Source organism: Panthera onca, chromosome C2, assembly GCF_046562875.1.
Source record: "Panthera onca isolate mPanOnc1 chromosome C2, mPanOnc1 haplotype 2, whole genome shotgun sequence".
In the NCBI taxonomy this organism is placed as follows: Eukaryota; Metazoa; Chordata; class Mammalia; order Carnivora; family Felidae; genus Panthera; species Panthera onca.
The window spans coordinates 148,314,169-148,341,168 of record NC_138347.1 but is presented as its reverse complement, the minus strand read 5'-3'; the positions used below and the strand labels follow the sequence as shown (position 1 = coordinate 148,341,168).

General features: G+C 46.4%; 2 long non-coding RNA genes across 4 annotated transcripts; both read right to left on the bottom strand.

The window, feature by feature from the left end:
* Positions 1–551: 551 nt before the first annotated feature.
* Positions 552–18,830, bottom strand: LOC132682971 (uncharacterized). 3 transcript variants are annotated; one of them, XR_013549913.2, is made up of 5 exons: positions 18,261–18,830; positions 17,085–17,377; positions 13,929–14,015; positions 1,709–2,508; positions 552–1,353 (listed from the first exon to the last, which is right to left on the bottom strand). It is a non-coding gene; the product is annotated as an uncharacterized LOC132682971 (long non-coding RNA). The 3 variants fall into 3 exon arrangements; XR_013549914.2 differs by having other exon boundaries at positions 17,085–17,337; XR_013549912.2 differs by lacking the exon at positions 18,261–18,830 and having other exon boundaries at positions 555–1,353; positions 17,085–18,224.
* Positions 18,831–21,457: 2,627 nt separating this feature from the next.
* LOC132682973 (uncharacterized) lies at positions 21,458–26,398 on the bottom strand. The gene is made up of 2 exons (XR_009611970.3): positions 25,420–26,398; positions 21,458–22,133 (listed from the first exon to the last, which is right to left on the bottom strand). It is a non-coding gene; the product is annotated as an uncharacterized LOC132682973 (long non-coding RNA).
* Positions 26,399–27,000: the final 602 nt, after the last annotated feature.

Sequence of the window (27,000 nt, the reverse complement as noted above, 5' to 3'; positions counted from 1 at the left end):
AGTGGCCGACCTCAGCTCAGGTCATGATCTCGCGGTCCGTGAGTTCGAGCCCTGTGTCAGGCTCTGTGCTGACCGCTCAGAGCCTGGAGCCTGCTTCGGATTCTGTGTCTCCCGCTCTCTGACCCTCCCCTGTTCATGCTGTGTCTCTCCCTGTCTCAAAAATAAATAAACGTTTAAAAAGAAAAAAATTAAAAAATAATAATAATATAAAAACCTAATGAAATCTGACCTTCCCTTTGTCTCTTCAGACTTGCCTGTGGCTTGCCATAATTTGCCTGTCCCAAATTACAGTTCCTCTGTTATTCCCAAGTAAATTCATTTTGCTAGTAAAATAATTGGCTGTTGTATCTTCAAGGTTGATATTAAGTGATGTCAGAGAAGCGGATCCAGAGAAGATCCCCAGCAACTCAAAGGCCTGTGAGCAAACAGGAGTGGGTACCCACAGAGCCCACTGGGCTAGCTCACTACTTTCTAGTCGACCTTGGAATTGGTATTGCCAAAATTAAGTTGTCAGGACCTCTATTTAATGGTCTTAAAGAAAATTAAGTGTTTATATAAGTCAAATATAGTCCCCAAAAAAATAGCAGTGAACCTAAATGGTTTTTTCAGTTCATAGGATCTGAATCTCTGATAAACACTAATTTAAACTTGTTGGTTTAAGAAAAATAGGCCTGTCTTTAGAGTTCAACATTAAATATAATGCAGAGAAACAGCTTTTTCTACCTGGGTTACTAATCAAATAAATCCATACTATCTTTGTAATACAAAATTTGTCAACAAGAGAAGTAAGATGATGGTTAGCTGTTTAGTGCCTAATCCCGAGTATATTTGCTGAAAGCAAATAATGTTAATAAATGTTAATAAGACCAAATTTTATACTAAGTTAAACTAAATGATGGATATTTATTGCATACCCAAACCATTTCCAAATAACATAAACATTAAATGCTAAACATAAGTGCCTATACTCTTGGCTTTTTAATTTTCACAGAGACACAGAAAATATTTGGATCTATCAATAAACATGTTTAACCTTGAAAAGACTGAAATACATTTACAAGTTTGCTAATCCTACTGCAGGGTGCTAACTTATGATGGCATATGATTGCCTGCTTCCTAGTTTTCACGGAAAAACCCCCAAGATTACAAATACTGTAAAATACTGGAAGAAGAGCTGAGAACACATAATGAACAACGACAAAAAGAACACAGAATAATTAGCATAAATTATAAACTCTGCACAAACTGCACATTTACTGCTGAATTCAGGCAATGCAGCAGGCGTCCCTTGGAAGATGAGAAACCACGTGCTCCCATGAGACCTTTCTCCTCCTCTGGAAGGGTCGACTACAACTTCCTGTTTTTCAAACAGAGCATTGATGAATTATGATTAACAGCTATGTAGAAAATACCTGTATTATGTATATCCACATAAATAATGGATAATATACTTTCGGTTTTACCTACACTTTATAATATTGTAGATTACAGTAAAACCTTGATTTGCAAGCATAATTCATTCCAGAAACATGCTTGTAATCCAAAGTACTTGTATATCAAAGCAAATTTCCCCATAAAAAATAATCAAAACTCAGATGACTCCTTCCACAACCCAAAAATACTCATATAAAAATGGTTACTATACCGTAATATAATACAAAATAATAAAGAAAATAAAAAATATAAAGAAAAATAAATTAACCTGAACGTGCCTTTGAAAACCTTCGTGGCTGGTGTGAGGGAGACAAGAGAGAGGAGGGTTGTTATGCAGGACTTTCACTGTCACTAAGAGAATCGCTGCTCTCTGTTGGCTCAGTGGAATCCTTTTCTTTTCTTGATTTCAGCTCTTTTCTTGATGCAGCTTTAACAAGGAACCTATCCAACGATGCCTGCTTTTGCCTTTGGAGGAGTTCGCGGAAATGTGACATTGGCGTTAAACAGATTCATCGCTCGCACTGCGACAGCCTTATGCGGTGGTGCCTTTCTACAAAATTTTGCACTGTTCCCCACATTTTACACATCTCCCTAATCTCCTCTGAAGTGAGGGGTTCCTCCATCTTTTTCTCCTCTCCCTCTGCAGACGAAATGCAGACGTGGACTTATAAAATCCCGCAATTTCGGCCACGCGCATACCTCGTTCGTACTTCTCCATGATTTCCTTCTTAACTTGCACCGTAATCATCTCCTTCTTACTGCCTTTCTTTTCAACCTTTTTCTGCATGGGGGCCATTGTATACGCTCACACGGATGTTGACTACAGTACAGCATTAATAAACTATTGTCATATACTGTATTTAATGTAAGTGGCAATAAAGCAGCAGAGGAAAGCGTCTGTGGAAAAGCAGACCCTAAGGAAAGCAAAGGACTGCCCACAGGTGCTTTGAAGTGACAAAAATACACTAGTGCCAGTGGTGGGCACCTTCCAATGTTCTGAAAAATTACTGATTTCTGCCAAACACTGTGGCCTGAGACCGAGGATCCAAGCATGGGAGATGATCACCCGCAATCCTGCAGAGAGAAAGAGAGAGAGGGAGAGAGAAGATCCATTGGCTCAGTTGTGATCATGTGACATTCAGCATCACATACTACTCGTATGGAAAGACATCGCTTGTTTATCAAATTAAAATTTATTAGAAATGTTTGCTTGTCTTGCAGAACACTCACAGAACAAGTTACTCGCAACCCAAGGTTTTAATGTATCTATAAATCAAAAATAATTTCATAAAATGCAGAACAGTATATTCATGGCATATACTGAATATAGGAAATACACATCAGTTTATTAAACTTCTATTTCAGTTATTTAGATGGTTTTCTATATACAGGTACATGCTGGACCATAAAGTAGACTAATTTCTTACTTTGGAATGATCCAACATGTTTGAAAGCCCCCACTCTTATATCACAGTTGGCTGAGGAACAAAAGTGTCTGAGCGCCAGCTGAAGAGGCCAGAGTGAACACCACCACCCACCTGTCCTGTCCGCCCACGGTGGGAACTCCTCACGGCCAGGCTGTCATCGCTCTGGGATAGGCTCAGACTTTATTGCCTGGTCTTTTCAGATTGGCAGCCAGGCAGCAATCTTTGTTTAAAGGACCTTACTTCCCCCCTTTCTTACAGCAGTTTGCAGAGCCGGGAATTCTGTTGATAGCTTCCCGGCTACTTATAGCTCCGTCACCAGTTTAGAAGTGGTTCCATTTTTCAAATCTTTACTCTGCCCACGTGACTTAAGAGAAGCCTCTTCCACAGTAACGTGGGGATCCTGTTGCCCTGGCCTGTCCTATCACTCCCACTCTAACGGAGCACTGTCAGCATGAGCCCACAGATGCCAATGAATCTCATACTACCATTTCCAAAGAAAAGCCTGTGTGTGTTTTGGTGTGTGTTTTTTAAACTATATAGAAATTTCTATTAACCTCGGGTAATGCATAAGCAATTAAGCTATCCTCTGAGAGTAAATCTGTAACAACCATCGCACATCATATCTAGATAAGCTATACAAGTTTTTGAAATTTGGAAGCTAATAAAGTTGAAATTGTCAGCAAAAAAAAAAAAGTTTTTAAACAAAACCACTAGAAATAATACGCATGAAAGAAAATGGGCATATATGAAAAGGAAAACAGGATTTTTTTTTTTTTTTTTTAAGATAAGGAATGGTATGAAGGACATCCTTGTGTGTGTGCATTTTGGGGTGGGAGTGGGGGTAGAAAAAAAAGTAATTTTTTCCTCAAGTAAATACATTGTTCCAGAATGAGAAAAAAGATAGGACAGATCTAAATAGATATAGAAAGTTGTAGGGGCACCTGGGTGCCCCAGTCAGTTGAGCGTCTGACTCTTGATTTCAGCTCAGGTCTCTGTCTCCCCTCTGCCCTTCTCCTCTGCTCATGTGCACTCATGCTCTCTTTCTCGGTCTCAAAAAAAAAAAAAAAAAAAAAAAAAAAAGAAAATGAAAAAGAAAAAGAAAAAAGGTGTAGAAGGTTTGTGGAAAAAGAATCTTGAGAAAGGACTTTTATATCTGGTCAAGTTAAGTTAAATTGTTATTATAAGGGTTTTAAAATTAAGCCTTACTACCAATAACATACTTATGTAAAACAAAAATGATCTCTTATCTGTTAAAAGGACAAAGTTTTCTTGGACTATTGGTCTGCTTTTGATAAAACATTGTGAAAGGTTTTACCTTTTAAAGAAATCTAATTAGAAAGCAAAGATTTTGTGTTTTATCAAAATAATTTCTTGTACTTCATGTTAATCTTTACCATCAGGTGTTTGATTACTCAAGTAAACTAAGTCTTCTGGATATTAAGAGAGCTAAGTTTTAGCAACAATGATGTAACAACCCATTGTATTTGCCTCTGAAATCTTTATTTGTCACTTTGATCCAATAGGCAAGTAAATATTGTTTCAAAATGGTCTGTGATCCTACCCGGTCAAGTGTCCAAAACCTTTTGATACTTTTTGACAAACTTCCCCAAATCAAATTCTAAAATTAAGTTCTTTTGACCTAAAAGTGACTTGGAGAATATAAAAGGGGAGATGTTACGCTAATTAGCATTATTTGATATGTTATATTACATGGGCAGCAATGTGAAATAAGAATACTAAGCCTCCTTTTTGTGGTATTTGTATATGCATACATTGTAAGTGTTCTAGAAATTCTATAAAATCCTGAAATTTCTAATGTCCTGCTACAATGTTATCAATCATAATTCTGGTTCTCTTGAGATGTTTGTCACGGAAATAACCAAATTGCTTTGTCAGTGATCTAACGAACTCTCCTCAGATCTCTAACCGTTGCTATTTGTACGTGTTTTGTCAGCTATAGATGATTGTTTCAAGAGCTTCCTCCTGAAAGCGACTCATGACGAAGACTTTGACAAATGCTCTGGAACACAGGTTTTGATCAACTGAAGATCACAGCACTGCACGGATAAGAATTTCTAAAACTGTCATGGAAAACTGACTGCTTTCATATTCTGCTTTCCAGATCTAAAGATCCCCTTTTCTCCTCTCCTTTAAAGCTCTCTATAACGTAGGGTAATTTGGTAAAGTGTACCTTTACAACAAAGGTTGAAACATGGATCTTTTTCTTCCTACCCAATCCCTCCGGATTCTGAAACTCTTCTCCAGTGTTCTCATGTTTCACGACCATGCGTGTATTTGCAGAGACTTAGTAAGAATCTTTTCTCCTTGTAACAGAGCTCCCACCCCCACCAGGCCCCTGCTCTTTGACCTGCAGTCGATAAAAGGAGATACACTTCGACACTGGAAAGGCCTAATTGCTTCTATAAAAGGACAGCACTTTGGTCGTCATCACACTGCTGCTCCCAGGAGATGGGGACCTTAAACATCGCACCTTGCAACCTGGGGACTTCATCTACTGGAAAAGACATCTCCGCAAAGACACTCTTCAACTCTACTGGGAAGACCCATAGCAGCTACTGTCAACCAATGCTGTGCCACCAAACTTCAGACTCTTGGATTCATGTTTCACATCTAAAGATAGCACCAAACCCTGGCTGGACCTGTACCCCAACTGGTGACCTGAACGTAAAGATTTCTAGGAATTAAAGCCAATGACAGCTGAAGGAGACAGCTTTCCCAAGATGGCCAGGCCAAGCCAGTATACCTTTTTCTCCCCACTGCTTCTTACTTTGTTATTTCCCCCCCCCCACCCCCCTTACTCTTGAAAACACAATGCTCTTCTCCACATTTCTCTGTCTAGTGCAAAAGGCAGAAACCTCTGAATGTTGGATTGGTTGCCAGAAATTCCAATCTGTTTATGATGTCAGAGGCCCCTTGGCCTTACCTGTAATTATTTTCTCTTCAGTCCCCAGGCCCACTGCTGACTTACCTATAAGCCCATGGAGGTTACCTGTCGGGTTAGGTTGTTACAGCCAGGTGTTCCCATGCTTGTTTCAGCCTTTCCCCAGTTGTAACCGTGCCAGCTCAGCTAAACACCTCAGCCTCTGTCAGCCCCCCTTCCCTCACTCCCCGCATCTTTTCCTTACCTAAATACAATCTGTTTCCCTGCACCCAGGGGGAAAAAACCAGGTCTAGACTCCTCTGTGAGGTTTTTAGAAAAAAAATCCCTTTAGGAGGGAATAATCTCTCACAGAATGTCACCTCAAACTTTCTGAGCTATAACTTGAAAGGGTCAGTCAGGACATTCGGCTAGTGAATCTATCAATAACCAGACCTGAGCTGGCGTCCCCGAGGCTCCACCTGGTTCCATTTGTGTTTGTTCTGGACAGCACTTCTCAAGGGCATATGAATGTTGGCAGCTGGCCACTTGGAGGTCAATGCTCACTGGAACATTTCACTGTCCCTGTTAATATGCATACCAAATGAGAAGCCTCCCGTCCTGTCCACTCCATTGAGCCTCCATGGCTGCTACATGGGAACTTCCAGGACACATATATGACTCTGGTTTTCCTCCCTGGGCAGAGACTTTCTCCCATACATTGGAGGAAATGCCAACCAATGCAAGATCGGGAATCTTTCCCAAACATTAGGAGAACTAGCTGGCCCCACAACCAAAGCACTAACAGCCCAACAATGATCACTGGACTCTTTGGCTACAGTAATTTTGGATAATGGCACAGCCCTTGATTATCTACTGGCTGAACAAGGAGGAGTCTGGACAAGAGTGAATACCGCCTGCTACACGTGGATAAATTCCTCTGGGGAAGTAAATACCTACCTGCATAAAATCAGAGGATAAGCACTTTAGCTGCAAAGAATTCTGCCTAATGACCTATGAGCCTTAGATCTATCTAGCTGGCTACCTTCAGGTGTGAGCTCTCGGTTTAGGACTACTACGCAAACTGGGTCATCATTCTGCTTTTTGTCTTATTTTGTTCAATCAAGTTTAACCTTTGTACCTGCTGCCTGTCAAATCTCTGTGTAGCTGATGCACCAAATAGGGTGATGCTCGCTCAGTGCTCCGAGATGATCGCCACCACTTATGACCTCCGTAAGACACAGGCTTTAGGTGGAAGGTGCCGGAGAGAGTTCTCCTTCCTTCCCTTCCTCATTACTCAATGTGGCCTCGGTGGTTTCCAGTCAGAGCACTTCCCTTCCACTGTGGGACATGACAATCAGGAAGGGTCCTTCCTGGCACCGGGGGACAACACCACTAAAGGCAGAAAACCTTACTGTTAATCAGAGATGCTTCTGAGGAAAGCTCTTGATCAAGTGGGGGAAGTGTGAAAATGGGTAAAAGAACACTCATAGAAATGGAGTCGGGAAGCCCTGAAGGTGGGGGGGAGCTCTGGTGCACGTAGCCCTCACTACAGCCTGCGTGTCCTACAGGAAGAACAAGGAAGGACCCTTTTCCCATAGGAATTTTACCTCCTGCCTTGAAAAAAACTTCTTTAAGTTTATATATTTATTTAGAGAGAGACAGAGACAGCGCAGTGGGTGAGGGGCAGGGAGAAAGGGAGAGAGAATCCCAAGCAGTCTCTACACTGTCAGCACAGAGCCCACCTATCTAAGCTTGAACTCCTGAAACCCTGAGGTCATGGCCTGACCTGATACCAAGGTTCCCCCACCTCCTGCCTTTAAGACAAAGACAGAGGGGCGCCTGGTGGTTCAGTCAGTTAAGCGTCTGACTTTGGCTCAGGTCATGATCTCACGGTTCCTGAGTTTGAGCCCCGTGTCAGGCTCTGTGCTGACAGCTCAGAGCCTGGAGCCTGCTTCAGATTCTGTGTCTCCCTCTCTCTCTGCCCCTCTCCTGCCCACACTCTGTCTCTCTGTCTCAAAATAAATAAACATTAAAAAAGGAAAAAGAAAAAAGAAAAAGAAAAAGAAGATCTCTCCCGGCCCCAGCAGCAACATGCTAATCACCACTTGCAGCCAATGAGAGACCATCGAAACCTGGAGCCCTTGTTCTTCTGCAGTGAACTTCTAATCAAAATTACCCTCCTTAATTTCTTCCTGAAACCTAATAAAAGCTGACCTCCCCTTTGTCTTTTCAGACTTGCCAGTGGTTTGCCATAGTTTTTCCCATATTGCAATTTCTCTGCAATTCTCAAATAAACTTATTCTGCTGGTAAAATAACTGGCCATTTTATTCTTAAGGTTGACATCCCTGAGAGCCTCTCAGACCCAGCCTCCCAGGACGACAGCCCTGCTCTAGGTCCCTGGATCCCTGAGCTTCTCTACACGTGCATATACACTTCATGCCCTTCACCTGACCGGAGGCGGGCCAGGCGGGCCAGTGGGCTGGCACCGGAGCCGGGCACCAATTCCTGCATAGGCTACGGTGTGGAGGGGGTCCACCCCTAAAAACCACCTTGAGGCGGCAGCTGAAAATTGGCCAATCTCATCCCCATTTAGACTTGCTGGCTCAAGGGGTCCTGGGCTTCACCAGTTACCAGGACTCCCAGGTTTCTCTTACTGGATTATACACCAGCCAACCCACCCAGCCCTGCCCAGGCAAAGCAGGTCAGCCTCCACCAGCCCTGTCTTTGAAGAGAATAAGCACATTTTTATAATTTAGGGCTTAAATTGAGGCAGATAATGTCACTGGTAAGATCCCCTGCACTTAGGCCGAACTATCGATTTCATCTTTTTGAAACTAACAAATTTCTGGAACAGGAAAAGAAATAAAACTCCAACTGGCCTAGACAAATTCGAGCTCAACCACCAGGGGGACGCCTGCACAGCTGAGCCATAAAGTGCTGGACAGTTACCTCAACTTCATTGTAACGTTAGGATCTCTGCCCTGGGGCAGGAACATAAGCTTCGTTAACATAACCTATGGTGCGTATACAGGTATGTTTTCTAAGTGCACATGCACAAACGTATGTTCGCCTTTTATATGCAGTGATGAAACTCCCCCTCTGAATATTCATCTCAAACCCCCAAGTTAAAAGAATTGGTTCAACCCTTCTTGGAGAGTCATGGCTTTGGAAGTTATTCCCCTTGATCTCCTTAGTTGCTGCAAATAAAGTTTCCTTTGTGTGACAACTCCATCTGGTGTAGTCCATATCTGCAACTTACCAAGAAGCAAATGTACATCATTAATTCAGTCACAGGATGGGACACTAGTCCTTCTGAGGTTCCATCCTCTGGTTACCTGGTTTCCAAAGAACAGAGCAGTGGGCAGTAGTAAGCCATCCCAGGCTACCTGTTCAGGCTACTAGGGTTGGGACGGATTCTCTGGGAACTCTCCCTTCTTGGTGCTTGAGACCTCCTGCCTGGCGTCCCGACCTCACCTCAGAATCCAGTGGCTACACTCTGAGTTTTTCTTGGAAGTGAGGATCTCCGCTGAGGTGAGTAGCACCAGGTCTGAGGCACAGCCTGTAGAGGTTAATTAGTGTTGTCTCACAAAGTGGGCAAGCCAACAAAGAAATCCCGGGGTGAAGGAGGCAGCAAAAGATTGCATGCCTGGCCATTCAGGGGCTTGGATGTTCCAGCCCAGCAAAACGGGAGCCATCCATCTGAGACTGATCAGAGGATGAATTGTTCTATTTGTCAGAGAGGCCAGACACGAGTTCTGGCATCTGGTAGTTACGGCCTAGGAGATTGCAAGACATCGACCCAGTTGATCTAACTGCGTGCTATGTTTTTGTTCATTAGACTGTGTGAATTTTTGCTCCGTCTGAATCCCCATCCTAGCTGCCTTGTTCCCTGACTGGGAATCAAACCTGGCTTTGGAAGTGAACGGAATGAACTTCTGCAAACCATTTTGGGGTGGGTTGAGGGGCAGTTGGAAGGAGATATTAAGGAAGAATCCAGAATATGGGGGTAAGGACAAGTTCCATACCAAAGGAGACCCTTTTGGGCTGTATCCTCCATAACCGGAAGGCTTTTCCCCTTAACTTGAAAGCAGAGAATCTTTTGCAACGTAGCCTGGCCATGGTATACCTTAGAAGATAAAGAGAAATGGCTGGAGAACGAAACTTTAAATTTTAATACCATATTGCAATTGGACTTGTTTTGTAAAAGAGCAAGGAAATGGGAAGTGATCTCTTATGTTCAGTGCTTTATGACACTATATCAGAATAAGGGTCAACTGCAGAAGTGTAACATATATAAAATGAAGGTTGAACCCAAAACCCCCAAAATGCTTCCCCTATTAAAGGATCCATCTGATGAAGAAAACTTCTTTAAGCTAGAAAAAAGCCTAAACCCCTTTCCCCACCTCTAAATCAGCCACAAGTCCTCAGGGGCCCCTGCCTTACTCCCCTGATATCCAGACCCAACTCCTCTGGCCCCATCTGCACTAGCTCCTAATCCTTTATTAACACCACCCTTAACAGCCTCTGATTTTTCCTGTATCCTATTATCCTCCTTATAGCACCTCCAGATAGCATCTGGTATATCCTCTAGATAGCACCACTAGATTAGGGACCAGTTTTAAGCCTAGGACTCGAATGTTTCCATTAAGGCAAGTACTGATGGTGATGGACATTTCATTAATGTGCATGTCCAGTTTACAACCTCAGACTCATACACTTGGAAGACACACACCGAAGGGCTGTGTTCTGACCCAGTTGAGGTTGTGACTCTAAAGCAGAACACCTTTTCTACGCATGATCCAACTTGGACAGACATCCAGGCTTTGCTAACCACCCTCCTAATGATAGAAGAAAAGTCTGCCATATTAACAAAAGCCAGAGAAGAGGCTGATTAGGAGTATCAGCCCAGGCCGGGTTCCAGAAAACCAAGTGAGGAGACAGTACCAGGGGCTGACCCTGAATGGGATCCTAACTGTGTAGAAGGGAAGGAGAACTAAGGGCATTTCCAGAGCCTTCTTTTGAAAGCTATGCAAGAAGTAAGTAGACGTCCTATAAACTGGTCCAAACTAAGGGAGATTTAGCAGAGGATAGATAAAAACCTATCAGCTTCCTCAGAAAGGCTGTAGGATTGCCTGAAATGGAACACAAGTTGGGATCCCAAGGCCCAAGGTAGGCAAGTGGTCCTCAACACCTAACTCCTATCTCAAAGTGCTCCAGCTATCCGTCTGAAACTTCAAAAATTGGCCATAGGTCCTGACAATAACTCCACTCAGCTTACAGAGGTGGCCTTCAGCGTGTTCAGTAACAGGGATGTGATAGCTTTCCAATCCACATGAGGTAGCCCAGGGGAGGGAAAGAAGGCACCATGAGTGCCCCTGCCCCCCCCCCCCCCCATGGTACCAAGAGACCGTCCACGAGGTTAGGGTCTAATCAACGTGCATACTGTAAGCTAGTGGGGCATTGGAAATGGGGTTGTCCAAATTGTCCCCCAAAGGGGAAGGGGCTAACACAAGCAAGTCATTCCAGTTGCCCCTCACTTAAGATGAGATGTGACGGGGCCATGGGGCTCCTCACTTGTCTTGGACAATCAGATCCTCATCTCCCACGTGGAGCTTTGGGTAACCTTAGCAGTGGAAGGAAATCAGTTTGAATTTTTGCTTGATCCTGGAGGCACTTTCTCTGTGTTGAACACTCAAAAGGGTAGTCTTTCTACGGATAATGTAACATAAAAGGAGTCTCAGGAAAAGGAGAGACCAAAAGATTTCTGGAGCCCTTGACCTGTGGAAGAGGGTCAAAGTTACTAAAGCTCTCTTTTCTTTAGGTACTAGAGTACCCTGTTCCTCTTTTAGGATGAGACATTTTATCCAAATTAGGGACCTCAATCAGTTGGGAACAGGACACTATAGAAACCCAAGTCCCCAGGTATCGGGGAACTGACCTCATGGCTCCACAAGATCTGTCAACATCTAACGGAAATGAGATTCCACAAAATATTTTAAGCCAAGTTAATCTAGAGGACTGGGTGCCAGGACGAGTGGGAGGGGCCATCAGCACTTTGCTTGTGAAGGTAGAATTAAAGCAGATAGATCGTTGGCCCCAGGGAAAGCAATACCCCCTAAAACCAGAAGCAATAAAAGGCATCCTCCTGGTATTAAATAGGACCTTAGGGCAAGGGTTGGTCAGGCCATGTAGGTCTCCATGCAACACCCCAATTTTGCCTGTTAAAAAGCCAGGGAGTGAGGAATACAGATTTGTTCAAGCCCTCTGAGCTATTAATGAGGGTGTTCAAGACATACATCCTATAGTACCCAATCTGTATATCCTATTGGCCAATTTGCCAATTAATAATAAATATTACACTATGCTGGACTTAAAAGATGTCTTTTTCCGTATACCATGAAATCTGCATCTCAGGAATTATTTGCCTTTGAGTGGGAAGACCTTGGCTCCCATCATAAACAACAACACTGCTGGACTGTTTTACCCCAGGAATTCAAAATCTCCCCACTCTCTTTAGGACAAGATCCAAAAGAGTTAACTCTGGAAAAGAGCATGCTAGTGTATGTGGATGACATCTTAACAGCCAGCCCCACTCACATTCCTGACAAAAATACTGTGTTTATGTTAAAGTTCCCAGCCAGAAAGGGATAGAAGGTATCAAAAGAAAAGGCCCACATTTCTAAGCTGTAAACGACTTGGGGTTTATTATTTCCAAGGGACAAGGAGGCCTTCCCCAAGAAAGAAAAGTGGCAATATGCCAGCTAGCCCCACCAAAAACCCTCCAACAACTGCATGGGTTTTGGGGAATGGCTGGGTTTTGCTGTATCTGGATTCCTAATTTGGGGCTAACTGCAAAATCCCTTGATGATAAACTCCAGGAAGCTGAGACAGACCTGAGTGGGATAAATCATGTGATCAAGCCTTTGATACAGTGAAAGCCATACTTACGAAAGCCCCGGCCGTAGCATTACCAGACTATGACAAGCTGTTTGATTTGAATGTGCATGAAAGACAAGGAATAGCTACAGGGGTGTTAACCCAAAGTTGGGCCCTCAAAAAGAATGATAGTTTATTTCTCTTAACAGATGGACACAGTGGCAAGGGGTTGGCCTCCCTGCCTGAGAGCCATAACAGCCACATGCCTCCTGATGAAAGGTGAAAAAGCTAACCATGGCTCAGCCTATGACAGTTTGGACCCCATATCAGATCTCTGGTTTACTGGTAACCAAGGGGCATCGGTGGCTGTCCCAACACAGAATATTGCAATATCAAGCCATGCTGATAGATACCCCTCAGATGCAGCCGAAGCCGGGTCATACTTTGACACCAGCCCACGCTACTTCCTGACCTTGATCAACCAGCCACCCATAGTTGCCCAGAAGTAACTGATCAAGTTTACTCTAGTTGCATAGATCTCCAAAGTGAACACCTGTCCAGTGCAGAAGTCTGGTTTATAGATGGCAATACTTTTATAGAGAACAGGCAAAGAAAGACAGGTTATGCAATGGTGTCCCTGAACACCTTAGTAGAGGCAAAGAGCCTGCTCCCAGGCACCTCGGCCCAAAAGGCAGGATTGCACTAACCAGAGCCTTGGAGTTGGGTGAAGACCAAACGCTAACTATCTACACTGATTCTACCTATGCCTTCTCCACAATCTGGGCCCATGGAGCCATATGGAAAGAAAGGATTATTGCACAGTGGAAAGAAAGAAATCAAACACAGCAAAGAAATCCACACCCCACTAGAAGCAGTGCACAAGCCAAAAAAAGGTGGCAGGAGTTCACTTTAGGGGCCACAGGAAAGGAAATTCAGAGGGAATAAAGGGAAATAAATCAGTTGATGCAGGCACTACCCACTCTGTGCCTTTATGTAAATTCACTCCCATTCGTTCTTGCAGGGAGATAAAGAGCTATCAGCAGTCCCTAATAATCAGAGGACGGATGGTAAATGACAAATCTGGATACCTAAGCAAACTGCTTACGGGTTTCTTCAGAGTGCAAGTGACTCAATTTGTTATGGCAAAGAAGCTTTACGCTCATGGTTGGCAAAGGTTATAAACACTCCAGGGATAAAAGAGACTACTGAGAAAATAGCAACCAGTGCATCTACTGCAGGACAAACCAGGCCCCTCTAGTCAGGGCAGCTCAGATTTGTGGGACACTACCTGGGGAAGACTGGCAAATACCTTTTGCTGTCATGTCCCCGGTCCCTGGGGTTTCAAATACATCTTGGTATTTGTAGATACCTTCACTGGATGGGTTGAAACTTTTCCCTGCAAGACAGAGAGGACAAATAAATCACCACGGCCTTTTGAAAAGAGAATTTCCTGACTTGCGTTACCCAGGTTGGGGTTCTAAACTCACTTCTAAGGCAGCAAAAGATATGCACATTCAATGAAGTTTACACTCCACCTAGAGACTTCAGTCCTCTAGAAACACAGAACGGGCTAACAGAACCCTCAAAAAAAGACCCTGGCAAAGTTATGCCAAGAAACAGGAAAAATGCTTAAAATCATTACCGATAGCTCTCACCAGGATAAGAGCCACCCGAAAGGGTAAAGTAAAACATAGCCTGTTCGAGATGACTTACGGGAGGCCCTTTCCTGAGAGCTCCGTCTCTTCCTCACCATCAGACCCCCAGGTTTCTCTGGCCATGAAACATGTAACTAATCCCCAACGCATGGTGGAGGCGCTCAACGCGTAGGGAAACTTTTGCCTCCCTCTACCTACTAAAATTAACCTCTCTCCTAGCAACCTGGGGATTGGGTGTACCTCAACACTTGGAAGAGTGGGTCACCACAGGACCAACGACACCCAGTATGGACAGGGCTCCGCTTGGTACTAACAACCACACTTTCTTCTCTAAAACTAGAAGAGGTCGTGCCTTGGATGCACCACTCCAGAGCAAAAATGGCACCTGCACCAGCGGCTCGGGAGGAGATGCCACCAGCACCAGATGACAAATACAAACACACCCAGGCGCCATTTGCTGACCTGGCACTTCTGTCCCAGCGGCACCCATGGGACGAATAGGGGTCCTCACGTCTGTCCTGGAACCATTTTACTCTGCACTAGCTCTGCTGTTCTATTTCTTCAATCCTATTGTCCATTCAAAAGCCCCTCGAGTGGATGAAATCATTTCCTCTGCTGTTATTCACCATAAACACTCCAGCTCATTGTTCCTACTTAGGAAAACAGCTGATAGAGATAGTTTTCTAGTCTTCTTTCCTCTGCCCCCACTAACAACACCATTGCAGCCTAACTTTTTTTGTGGTATTACTGAAGACATACAAAAACTATGGAATTTTACTAATTATTGGGATTTCCCAGAGCAGTCTGAGATGAGGCTTAGGGCTTATACTTCCCTCATAGGAACACCTGCTCCTCTGGATGAGTCCTTCAAGAGTGAAGTTCATCAATGAAATCCAGAGTCCCAAACCCACTAACAGGTGTCCAAATTGCACCTTCAATCCCGTTAAGAACATAACAAAGGAAGCCGATAAATCTGGTTTAGGGCCGTTCACAAGGTATACCAATATTGCTCCTCAAACACATTAATCCCTAACATTAACTGCGAATCAGATAACAAGGACACAGACTTTCAGTCCCCATTTGGCCTGATGGTGTCCGGGTTTCCTCCAGCCCTCAAGGCCTTCCAGGGTGTCTCTCATCCCAGAGAACCCAACATCATCGTGTGCGGCCCCATCCTGCCAGGGGCAGTCCAGAGCTCAGATTTCTCCACCTCTGCCCTGGGCGGGGCCATGCCCATTGGTGTCGAGTGGCACTCTGAATCACACGGGTGCCCTGTACACCCAACGACCCCCTGTGACCCGGTCTTTCCAGACCCTTGCCTTGTTCCAGGTCCCCGGCCCCCCTGAACCCTGGGGCTGGCACATAATCAGTAGGCATCCCTTCAGCCTGCCGAGGACAGCCAGTCCCCTCCGGCCGTCGGAGCTCCGGTGGGTCCAGAACCCCCAGCATGTCCCGGCCATGGAAGACGAAGCCCACGTCGGGAAACTTTTCCTGAGACGGCAGCTTGAACTTGGCGACCGGCAGTCCTCATTTGGACTGACTGCAGAATAGGTTCCCAGGCTGACTGGTCAGCCAGGCTCTTTCTGGAGGCTACCCTGGCAGCCCTCCGAGAAGGTAGGGCCGTGGGCAGTCCACACTAACTCTAGCTCTACCTAGAGGGGGAAGGGCGGCTGTGCCCCTCAGCCCTTGGAAGCCGGCAGGTGTCTTTTGCCACCCACCCACGGCAGATGCCACCCCAGGGCTTCTCCACACACCCGCCAGGGTCCAGGTCCCCGACTCCCCTGAACCTGCCTGGCCTGAGCAAGTGCTGCATGCACCGCACCGCGGCAGCCCCCTTCGGGCACCTGGACCCCCGGGGCAGCTCCCAGAGCACCTGCATAGCCTCTTGCCAGAAAAAAGCTGCCCCTCAAGTTCTTGCCACCGCCATGGCCACAGCTCTCAGCGGGCCCCCGTCGGCCTCCATGGGAACTGGCTCCCTCCCCCATAGGGGCCCTGGCGCCCAGGGCAACCGAGGCCCCCGGGGGCTCCTGCTGCGGGAAACCCGGGCCACTCACCCAGGCCCCCCCAGCTCTCCCAAGGTAGTCGTCTTTCCTCCAGCCTGGCCTTCAGGGGCAGTACAGGCGCCCTGGGGTCAAACACGGTTTGGAGCCGGGCAGAATCCCGCTTCCCCGCGGAGGCCTGGCTCCTGGCACCCTGGCCTCGCCCTACGGCGGCCCTGTTCCGGGTCCAGGGCTGCCTGGCCCCCCTGACCTGCCTCCGAGCGCCAGGGCAGTGCCCCGGCCACACCTGGCGCGCCGGCCTCGGGCGGCAGGGGGCGCGCCAGGCCTCCGAACAAGGGGCCAGACAGGACGCGTGTGGAGCGGCAGGGGGCGCAGGGCTCCAACCAGCTCGCTTGGACTCGGGGTGCAGGGAGCCCACGGCGGCCAACGCTTTGCGCGGCCGAGGCGGCACGATGACATGGACAACAGGCAGTTTCCATTTGGCTTGGCCGACCGCTGGGGTCCCAGGTGTGTGCTATTCCAGGGCCCCTTCCGCCCCGCCCCCAGCCCCCAGCCCCCAGCCCCCAGCCCCCAGCAGGAAGGGAGCCCGGGCTCTCCCGGCTCCGCCCTGGGCGCGAGTTGGGGGCGGGGGGCGTTGGGGACGGGGACGACGTGGGCCCCGCTGAACTGTCGCGCTTGGACTCAGGCACGTGACTGGTTCCAGCAACAGCCCGCTCCCGTGACCGGGTCTGCCCGCATTCCTGCCCTCTGGCTCCAGGTCTCTGGCTCCCCTGAACCGTGCCCGCGGGCCCGTCGGTAGGCAGCACTCACCCCATCAGCCTGCTCGGGCCAGCGGGGAACGTCCGGGCCATCGGAGCTCGGCTGGGTCCACAACCGGCCTCATCGCCTTCAGAGACGTGGCAGCCTCCCTGCCCCCAAGTCTTGCGGGGGTGGCAGCTTCACATGGGCCGCGGGCACACCCCATCCTCCTAGGCTGTCTGACCGGGTCCCACGCTGACCAGTCGCCCAGGGGCCAGGTGTCGTCTCTGGACGGAGGCCAGCCAAGCGGCCCTGCAGGCAGGTCCTGCCAAAGGCAACCCACGCACGCACCCTCCTCCAGCTCTCTGTGTAGGGGGGAGGCGCATGCGTAATGGAGGACGCGGAAGTAGGCAAATGCGCTGAGGCCCGGACAGCCCCCCAAATGGGCCAAGGCCTCTCCACACCCTTGTCCTGACCCAGGTCTCGCTCGCAATGCCCTTTAAGCAGGCCGATTGCGCCTGCGCAGTAAAGGCCCCAGGACCCCACCAGGGCAACCTGGGTCCTGCAGGCCCACGGAGCTGGGGTGAGCCCCAAAACACCTACATGGCCTCCCAGCGAAGAAACCTCAACTCTAAAGTTCCTTCTGCCACGGGCAGCCTTCAACCGGCCACACTCAGGCTCCACTCGGGCTAGCTACGTGATAGGGCCTGGCTTCTCAGCAACCAAGGCTCCAGGTGTCTCCCATTGCTGGAAGTCCTGGCCAGTGGTCCAGGCCCCCTCCCCGGCAAGGCGACCCACTTTCCTCCGGCCTTGCCTTCAGGGGCGAATGTGGGCTTTGCTGTCAAAGGAGGCATGGCACCAGGCAGACACCGGGTATCCAGATAGCCGTCTCCTGTGCCCCTGCCTCTGCCTCCATCAGCCCTGTTGCAGGTCCCGGGGCTCACGCGACCCAGGCGGCCAGCGGCGCGTGCGCAGTCCACTCACCTGCCCTTGGGACCGGCCTTGGGCTACCCCGGGGGAGGTGGGGGAGCCCCAGGCCCAGGAAACTCCTGGACTGACCCACCGCCTGTTTCGTGTGGTCTCAGGGTGCAGGGAGCTCAAGCCAGCAAGTGTCTGCCTCATGGGGTCCCGGGCTCCCCCCAGCCATCAAGGCTCCCCGTGTCTCAGGGAAGGCCAACCCAGACACCCTGTGGAACTTGCAGGACCCCAAACGCCTAAATGGCCTCGGGGCATCCAGAGCCCACACACCTCAGGGCTTATATTCCAGACCTTTGGGGACTTTCAGTCCCCATTTGGACTAGCTGTTCGATTGCCTCCAGGTTTCCTCCAGCCCTCAAGGCCCTCCGGGGCGTCTCGCATCCCAGGGAACCCCAATATCATTGTGTGCGGCCCCACCCTGCCAGGGAAGTCCAGAGTTCCGATTTCTCCACCTCTGCCCTGGGCGGGGCATGCCCATTGGTGTCGAGTGGCACTCTGCATCACACGGGTGCCCTGTACACCCAACGACCCCCTGTGACCCGGTCTTTCCAGACCCTTGCCTTGTTCCAGGTCCCCGGCCCCCCTGAACCCTGGGGCTGGCACATAATCAGTAGGCATCCCTTCAGCCTGCCGAGGACAGCCAGTCCCCTCCGGCCGTCGGAGCTCCGGTGGGTCCAGAACCCCCAGCATGTCCCGGCCATGGAAGACGAAGCCCACGTCGGGAAACTTTTCCTGAGACGGCAGCTTGAACTTGGCGACTGGCAGTCCTCATTTGGACTGACTGCAGAATAGGTTCCCAGGCTGACTGGTCAGCCAGGCTCCCAGGTGTCTCTTACTGGAGGCCACCCCAGCCGCCCCCCCAAGCAGGTCCTGCCAAACCCAGTCCACACTCCTCCACCTTTACCTGCATAGGGGAATTCGTGCGTGGTTTGTTGTGTCGCACTTACCTTTATTTTGCTGTGGGATATTGGTTCACTTGATCGAGAAAGGTGTAGAGGTTGAACTGACCAGATTTAGTTTTCCAGAAGATGTGGGTTATGATCTCTCCGTTTGATCGCTTTTTCTTCCCAAATGGCTTCATTCCTATACGGTCTGTTCCTCCACTGTCTCCAAATGGACCACATCTACTTCACGTTTCTTTGCTATCAGCAAGGGTTAGCAGTCAGAAATGAGGGAGCCTTGTGTTTTTTCTAGATTTGACTATATACTGACATACATATTTGAGTATGTACTGACATATTAATAAACAAACAAACACTGGGGGCCCCTGGGAGGCTCAGTCGTTAAGACTCCGACTTCAGCTCAGGTTAAGAGTTCGACTTCAGCTCTATGCATGGGACTTGATGCTGTGGATGCAGATCACTTCAGATCCTCTGTCCCCTTCTCTCTTTGCCCCTCCCCCACGCACACTCTCTCTCAAAAATAAACATTTAAAAAAATAATTTAAATTTTAAAAAATGTGTCTCTACCGGCTACATTTCTGACACTAAACGTGTGTGTTTTCCCCGCACGCCAACAAATTTTCCAAGTCTCCAGACTCCAACATGGTGTTTTAGAATTTAATTCTATCCTATCACTTACTACCCAGAGTGTTAGACTCTCTTCAAATATTGGTCACAAGTAATGGGTTCCCAGGCTATTCACCTTCTGTCTGACTTGGTTACAAAGTCAGGGGTTTGCAGGATCCCAACCCCTCAGGTTAGGTAATTTGCTGCAATGGGTCACAAAACACAAGGAAACATTTTGTATGTTTACCAGCTCATTGTAAGAGATATTACAAAGTATACAGGTGAACAGCCAGAAGAAGACATACAAAGGATGAGATCTGGAAGGGTCCTGAGTGCAGGAACTTCTGTCCTCATGGAGTTTGGGATATACCACCCTCCTCCCAGGTGAATGTATTCGGCAATCCAGAAGCTCTCAAACCCCATAGTTCAGGGATTTTTATGGAGGCCTCATCACTGAGGCCTGATTAACTCAGTCTCCAGCCCCTCTACCCTCCAGAGGGGATAGGAGGGGGTGGGGCTGAAAGTTCCAAGCTTCCGATCATGGCTTGGTCTTGATCTGGCATGGCTTGGTCTGACCAGCCCCCATCCTAAAGCTGACTAGGAGCCCACCAAGAGTTGCCTCATTAAAACAAAAGGCTCTCCTACCAGGAAATGCCAGGATATTTAGGAGCTCTGTAAAAGACACTCCAGTCACCCCCATCACTCAGAAAATTACAGGAGTTTTAAGAGAGCTCTGTGTCAGGACCCGAAGGCAGAGACCAAATATTTTTGTGTGTGTCACACATATGTATATTTTTGTACATGTATATTTGAGGCCCTCCCTCCACATAGATATGATGTTGCATACTCTACACATTTCTTTCCTTCTCTTTTTTGTGTGGAATCATATGTTTTAGATATCATTTCATAGCGCCTACAGAAATCTTTCTCATTCCTTTTTATAGCCACATAGCATTCCATCATATAGATGTATCCTGCCTTCTCTTATAGACATTGGGTGGTTTCTCATCTTTTGTGTGCAGTGAGTGGCTTCATGCCTATGTCTGCTCATATTTTTGCCAGAGTATTCTGAGAAAGAGTCGCACAAGTTGGATTACTGGGGCACAAAGTAAACTTCTATGTAATTTTACTGAACAAATTTCCCTCCATATGGACTTTACCAGTTTGCATTTCCATGAGCAAGATCTGAGTGCCTGTTTCAGCACAGCCTTGCCAAGAGTGTGTTGTCAAACCTTTGAATTTTGTTAATATGGGAGATGAGAAATTGTATATCAGGATCAGTTTAATAATCTATTATTACAAATGAGATTGAGCCTCTTTTCATATGATTACAAGACACCTGCATTTCCTTTTCTCGTCAACCATCTTCCCAAAGTTCTAGTGCATTTTTCTGAGGTTGTTGGTATTTCTATTCTGTATTTTCTAGGTCTGCCCATTCAAAGGGTCTAGAAACAAATGAGCACCCCCCAGACCTAGAGCGTGGCTTTCAAAGACCATTTCCCACTGGGAAATAAAGGCTCTTTGAAGGAAATGGCTGCTTCCAACTCTGGGATAAAAAATACAAGGTATAAAATAAGCCTGGAACATCTTGTCAGATGAGCTAGTAAGGAAGTTATCAAAGAGATTGATGTCAAAAGTGTTCAGGAGCCAAAGTAAAGAGGAGGCACGGGTCAAACAGAAGACAATCTGAGCCTCTAAAAATTCAACGGATCAAAACACATAAAATAAATTAAATGCCCAAGTCCACAGTGGCACTCAAAATATTATTTGGTGACTGTTGCAAAGCGTTAGGAAACAAATTCATTTGGAAACCTTGAAAATAAAAGTAAAGAATCAGCTACGTATGTTGTCTTTCCAGTACCTCTACTTGGGGAAGTGAGGTATATGAGAGGAAGTGTTCTGTATAGAGGTATTCCAGCCAATACATCAAGAAGAAATGACAAATTTAGAATATCACTGATTTTCAGAGCCTAATGGAATAATGGATCTATTATTGATTAACAGCAGCTGATGACAAGAGGGGCAACCAGTCATTACGAGCCTGCTAGTTGAAGAAGACAATACGATTCATGAAGTAGTCTGGCCAAACAAACAAACTAAACCAAACACAAAGCAAATTGAACCTCTAGACCCAACTATAGGAGTTGGCAAAGGAAAATGTTAAATACACCATGAAGAATGCAATCAGCCAGATCTAGCCAGCACTAATACACTTTCTGCAATGACAGATATATTTGCAATGTCCAGTACAGCAGCTGTTAGTCAACATTTTGTGCAGACCAATATGTAAACCAGGAATGAGCTTTTTCTTGCTCCAAAGCTGCTCCTAGGAAACTCTCCATGAGGCAATGGGTGTGGACTGACGCAGGGGCAGCAATGCAGCAGGAGCAGGTGTCGAAGGAGGAGCAGGTGTCGACCAGGTGTGAGCCACCTGCTTACACATCTTGTTTATGCCTTCTAGACCCGCTTCAGTCTGACCTCACGTAGACCACCACCCTCTGACCATGGACTGATGCTGCATGTGACTGACCTCATGCCTTGGCTGATCAGAGCATCCAGTTCGTAGGCTTACTTGATTTCCCATAGTCAAACATTCAGCTTCTATCAGGACTTAGTAGCAAACGAGAAACCTTTCCTGGAAAGAAGAACAATTAAGAGCATAAGAGGGCATGGCTTTGCTCCAAAACCGTAACCATCCATGCTATGATGTTCCTACTGTGGCCACCCTGGAGGCTCCGTCTGGTACTTTTACTTAGCAAAGAATATTCAAGTGTTATGACAAAAGGACCAAGTGGCAGGATGCCTTATACCACAGCCTGGGTTTGCTGCATAGTGTTTTATTGCTGGGAGAGCCCACTCAAAACTGACTTCTTTACAGCCAGTGGGTTGGAGTAGCACACTCAGATATGGTATAGTTTTGCCTTCAAAATCCAAAGAAGCTAAAACTATAAAACTCTTAAGAGAAACCGTAGACACACATCTTCTGGGCCTTGGATTAGGCAATGATTTCTTAGATATGACGCTTAAAGCACAGCAGCAAAAGGGGGGGGGGTGTGATAAATGTGACTTCATCAAAACTAAAAACTGTTGTACATGGAAAGACACTATCAAGAAAATGAAAAGACCGCGCACAGAATGGGAGAAAATATTTGCAATCATTTATCTGGGAAAGGTCTAGTATTCAGGATATAAAAAGAACTATTACAATTCAACAATAAAAGAACAATAAAAAGACAATTTAAAAATGGACAGAGGAGGGGAGCCTGAATGGCTCAGTCGAGTTGAGCGTCTGACTTCAGGTCACAATCTCGCAGTTTGTGGGTTCGGGCCCTGCGTCAAGCTCTGTGCTGACAGCTCAGAGCCTGGAGACTGCTTCGGATTCTGTGTCTCCCTCTCTCTCTGCCCCTCCTGTGCTCGGGCTCTGTCTCTCAAAAATGAATAAACATTAAAAAATTTTTAAATGGACAGAGGATATGAACAGAAACTTCTCCAAAGATATCCAAATCTCCAATAAGCACATGAGTCATTAGAGAGAGGCGAATCAAAACCATAAAGAGATACCGCTTCTCACCCACTAGGATGGCTGTGATAAAAAGACAGACAAGGCATATGTTGGTGAGAATGTGGGGAAACTGGAATGTACATTTGGGGAGGAAATGTAAAATGGTGTAGCCACTTTCAAAAGCAGCCTGGCAGTTCCTCAAAACCTGAGTTACCATAGGACCTAACAGTTGCATTCCTAGATATATACTCAACAGAACTGAAAACCTATGTTCCGGCAAATACTTATACATAAATGTTCATAGCAGCATTATTCATAACGGCCAAAAAATGGAAACAACATAAACGTCTGTCAAGCGGATGAACCAAATATGGCTTCTCCACACAACATAACGTCATTTGATCATAAAAAGGAAGAAAGTCCTGATAATTGTGACACCATGGATGAGCCTTGGGCACAGGCGAAGTGAAAGAAGCCAGGCATAAAAGACCACATGTTGTAGAATTCTGTTCATAAATGTCCAGAATAGCAAATCCACAGATACAGAAAGTAGATCAGTGGTTGCCAGGCACTGGCAGGGAGGGAGGGAGGGGAGATGGGGAGTGATTGCCAAGGGGTTTGGGAGTTTCTTTCTAGGGTGGTAATAATGTTCTGAAATCAGAGAGTGGTGATGGTTGCACCCTCTGTGAATATAGTAAAAACCACTCGGTTGTAGTTCATACGTCTTTAGTCTGAAAACAGTTCTTCAGTCTTTGTCTTTCATGACAGTGACACTTTTCAAGAATACGGGCCAGTTATTTTGTAAAATGTCCCTCAATCTGAGTTTATCTGAAGTTTCTTCAGGATTAGATTTAGATTATGCATTTGGGAGGAAATGGTGTCTCTGTCTCAGGGAGGCACCTGATGTGTTTTCCCGATGTCGGTTTGTCCTGACACTGGTGACGTTAACTTGGGTCACTTGATAGAGTTGGTGTCTGCCACGCTTTGCCATGGTCACTTTGCTCTTCTCCATTTATAATCACTATATAATTTGTGAGGAGAACTCTGATACTATGTAAATAACCTATTCTTCATCAAACTTTCACTCACTAGTTTTAGCATCCACTCACGGTCTTTAAAATGATTTGTTTCTACTCAGACTAGAGGCTGTTTAAATATATTATTGTCTGACTCCTAACACCAATTCCTCTCCAAAAAGACTTTCTCGGAAAGTCCTGATTCTCTAACTATATATATCTCCTGATCACAAGAGAAGCATCCAGGCTGAGAAAAAGTTTGACACAGAGAATTAAAAAGCAGCAGGATGCTTTCTCTTTTCGGTTCTCTTTTGTTTTCAAATGTGAGCTCTGTGTCTAGACGTAGAAATAAACACACGATTGTTCAGTGTAATTATATCTATTGTTTGTGGGGCTGAATCAGGCTGGTGGGGGAGGACTGACTAATGAAGGTTAACACTATTTCTTCCTTCCCACTCTGGTGCAGATTAGAGCAAATACAGCTTTGGAAACATAAAATTATGTGTTCGATGTCTTTATTAAGGCCGTCTTTTGACTTCCTACTATTATGGTCTTGGCAATAGTTGGGTGCAGATTTATGGTGAAGCTAGTGCCTCAGGAGGCATTCTGGAAAATAAAATGTTACAGAGCTAGTGATGCGGCTCCTCTGATCTCTCAGCAGCTTCCTAGCCACCTTAACGTCTGTTCTCCAGGCCTTATTTTCCTCATCTAAAAAATGGGAGTGTGGATAATAACAGGACCCTACTGATTGTTTAGCCGATTAAATGAGATAACACATGTGAAGCACTTAGTACAGGATTGGCATCTCGTAAGCACTCTGTCATGTTTGGTCTTATTATCATTATTATTGAGCAGTCTTAACTGGGAGGGAGGGAGATGCTTGCTGGGACAATGTTTTTAGGAGGAAGATGTTGCCAGGCTGAGCGCTTAAGCCTAAAATCTTAATACCACTGCCCACTATTTATATCCATGTAGCTTCATTCCTTTGGGCTTTGGGGGCCTCCATAGCTCCACATGTTGCCAATTAAAAGGCAAAAGCCTGAGGATACGTTCACCCTCCTGCCCTGCCTTAGACAGCAGGGCCCTGGGAAGGACAGAAGCACAGGCAGCAGAACACCAGTTCTAGAAACAGTGGCACCAAAATGCCTGGGTTGAAGTCTCACCTACCTTGGGGTGCCTGGGTGGCTCAGTCGGTTGAACGTCAGGTCTTGAGATTTCAGCTCAGGTCATTCTCTCTTGGTTGGTGAGTCAGGAGCCCCACATCGGGCTTTCTACTGTCAGTACAGAGTCCTCTTGGGATCCCCTGTCCTCTCTCTCTCTCTGTCTTTCTCTCTCTCTCTCAAAAATGAATAAGCATTTATAAATAATAATAATAATAAAAGAAAAAATGAAATAAATCTCACCTCCCAGGAGCCAGTGGTGTCAGTTTCATTATTTATATTACTCTGGTGCTTCAGCTTCTCCATTTGTTGTTGTTATTGTTGTTGCTGTTGAAAGCAATATTAATTACAGCATTTTTATATGTTGCCCTGGGGGAATTTTTGAAAGACAACAGCTTCTAGCTTTGTTAAATCCTCAAGAGCTAGAAGTAGACTCGTTTTTCCTCCCACCCAAGGATGGCAGCCGGACTTGACTCCACGTGCACGCATGAAACGGGACTCTTACCAAAGGTAGGTGGTGTTAGTAGATATAAAATAGATCTGGGTTCACCTGAACCAAGAGGGAGAAATCCCAAGTGGCCTTGATAATAATGGCCGGTATTTTTTCTATCCCTTATTAAGTGCCAGACACGGGTTAAATACTTTACACAATTAACTCATGACTCTCCACTAAAAGCCTTCTGATGCAGGTTGTGTTCTAATCTTTGTTTTACAGATGAGATGTCTCAGGCACAGAGAGGCCACAGCTGGTAAGAGGTGGAGTGGATTCAAACTCAGGCAAGTTCGCCCTTTTCATCAACAGGTTGGCTTTTAATATCCAGAAATACAAGGAGGGTAGACCCCAACATCACTAGTTAGAGCATCATAGATGGTGTTAAAAAAAAAAGAGAGAGACAACAGGCCCCATATGGCGTCACTTGTGCTAAGCCCATGTCACCAAACTGAGACCTATTACCCAAATTAGTTACAGTTTCAGCCTCTTCCAGGAGTAGAATCTTAAATTGGACAATCTGGAATTACCTGGTCGGCACTAGAGAGGCAATCAGCCTGATGCACCCCCAAGGATCCCCCAAGGGAAGGTGACCTTGCAGCAAACAATCCACTCTTCACTAGTAACTTCCTCGTCTCACCCCCTTCTGCCTATGAAAGTTTTTCATTTCGTTCAGCTCCTTGGAGCTCCTGTTCTCTAGATGGGATGCCGCCTGATGCATGAATCACTGAATAAAGCCTATTAGATCTTTAAAATGTACTCAGTGGAGGGACGCCTGGGCAGTTCAGTCTGTTAAGCATCTGACTTCTGCTCAGGTCATGATCTCACAGTTTATGGGTTTGAGCCCCTCATCAGGCTCTGTGCTGACAGCTCAGAGCCTGGAGCCTGCTTCAGACTCTGTGTCTCCCTCTCTCTCTCTGCCCCTCCCCCACTCGAGCTCTCTCTCTCTCTCTCTCTCTCTCTCTCTCTCTCTCTCTCTCATTCTCTGTCTCAAAAATAAACATTAAAAAAATTTTTTTAATTTACTCGAAATTTCATTGTTTGGCATCAGTCAGCAGGCACTTCTGTCTTGGTTTATGGAAGCAGGAACTTCCTACAGGGTCTTGGCATCCTGGGAATTCACTGGCTGCTTATGGAGCTTGAGGAAGCTGTAGCCTCTGTGCAGGCATCACCCATCGCTGCTCTTTCTGTGAAGGCTTGTGCAAGCAGCGGGAGAACAAGCTCCTGGTGCTTTTTTTTTTTTTTTTTTTTTTAAGTTCACAGCTCTGAGTACATTCTCACAGATGAAAACAAACTCACCACAATTTGCTAAATCTGACGACCATAGGCAGTGG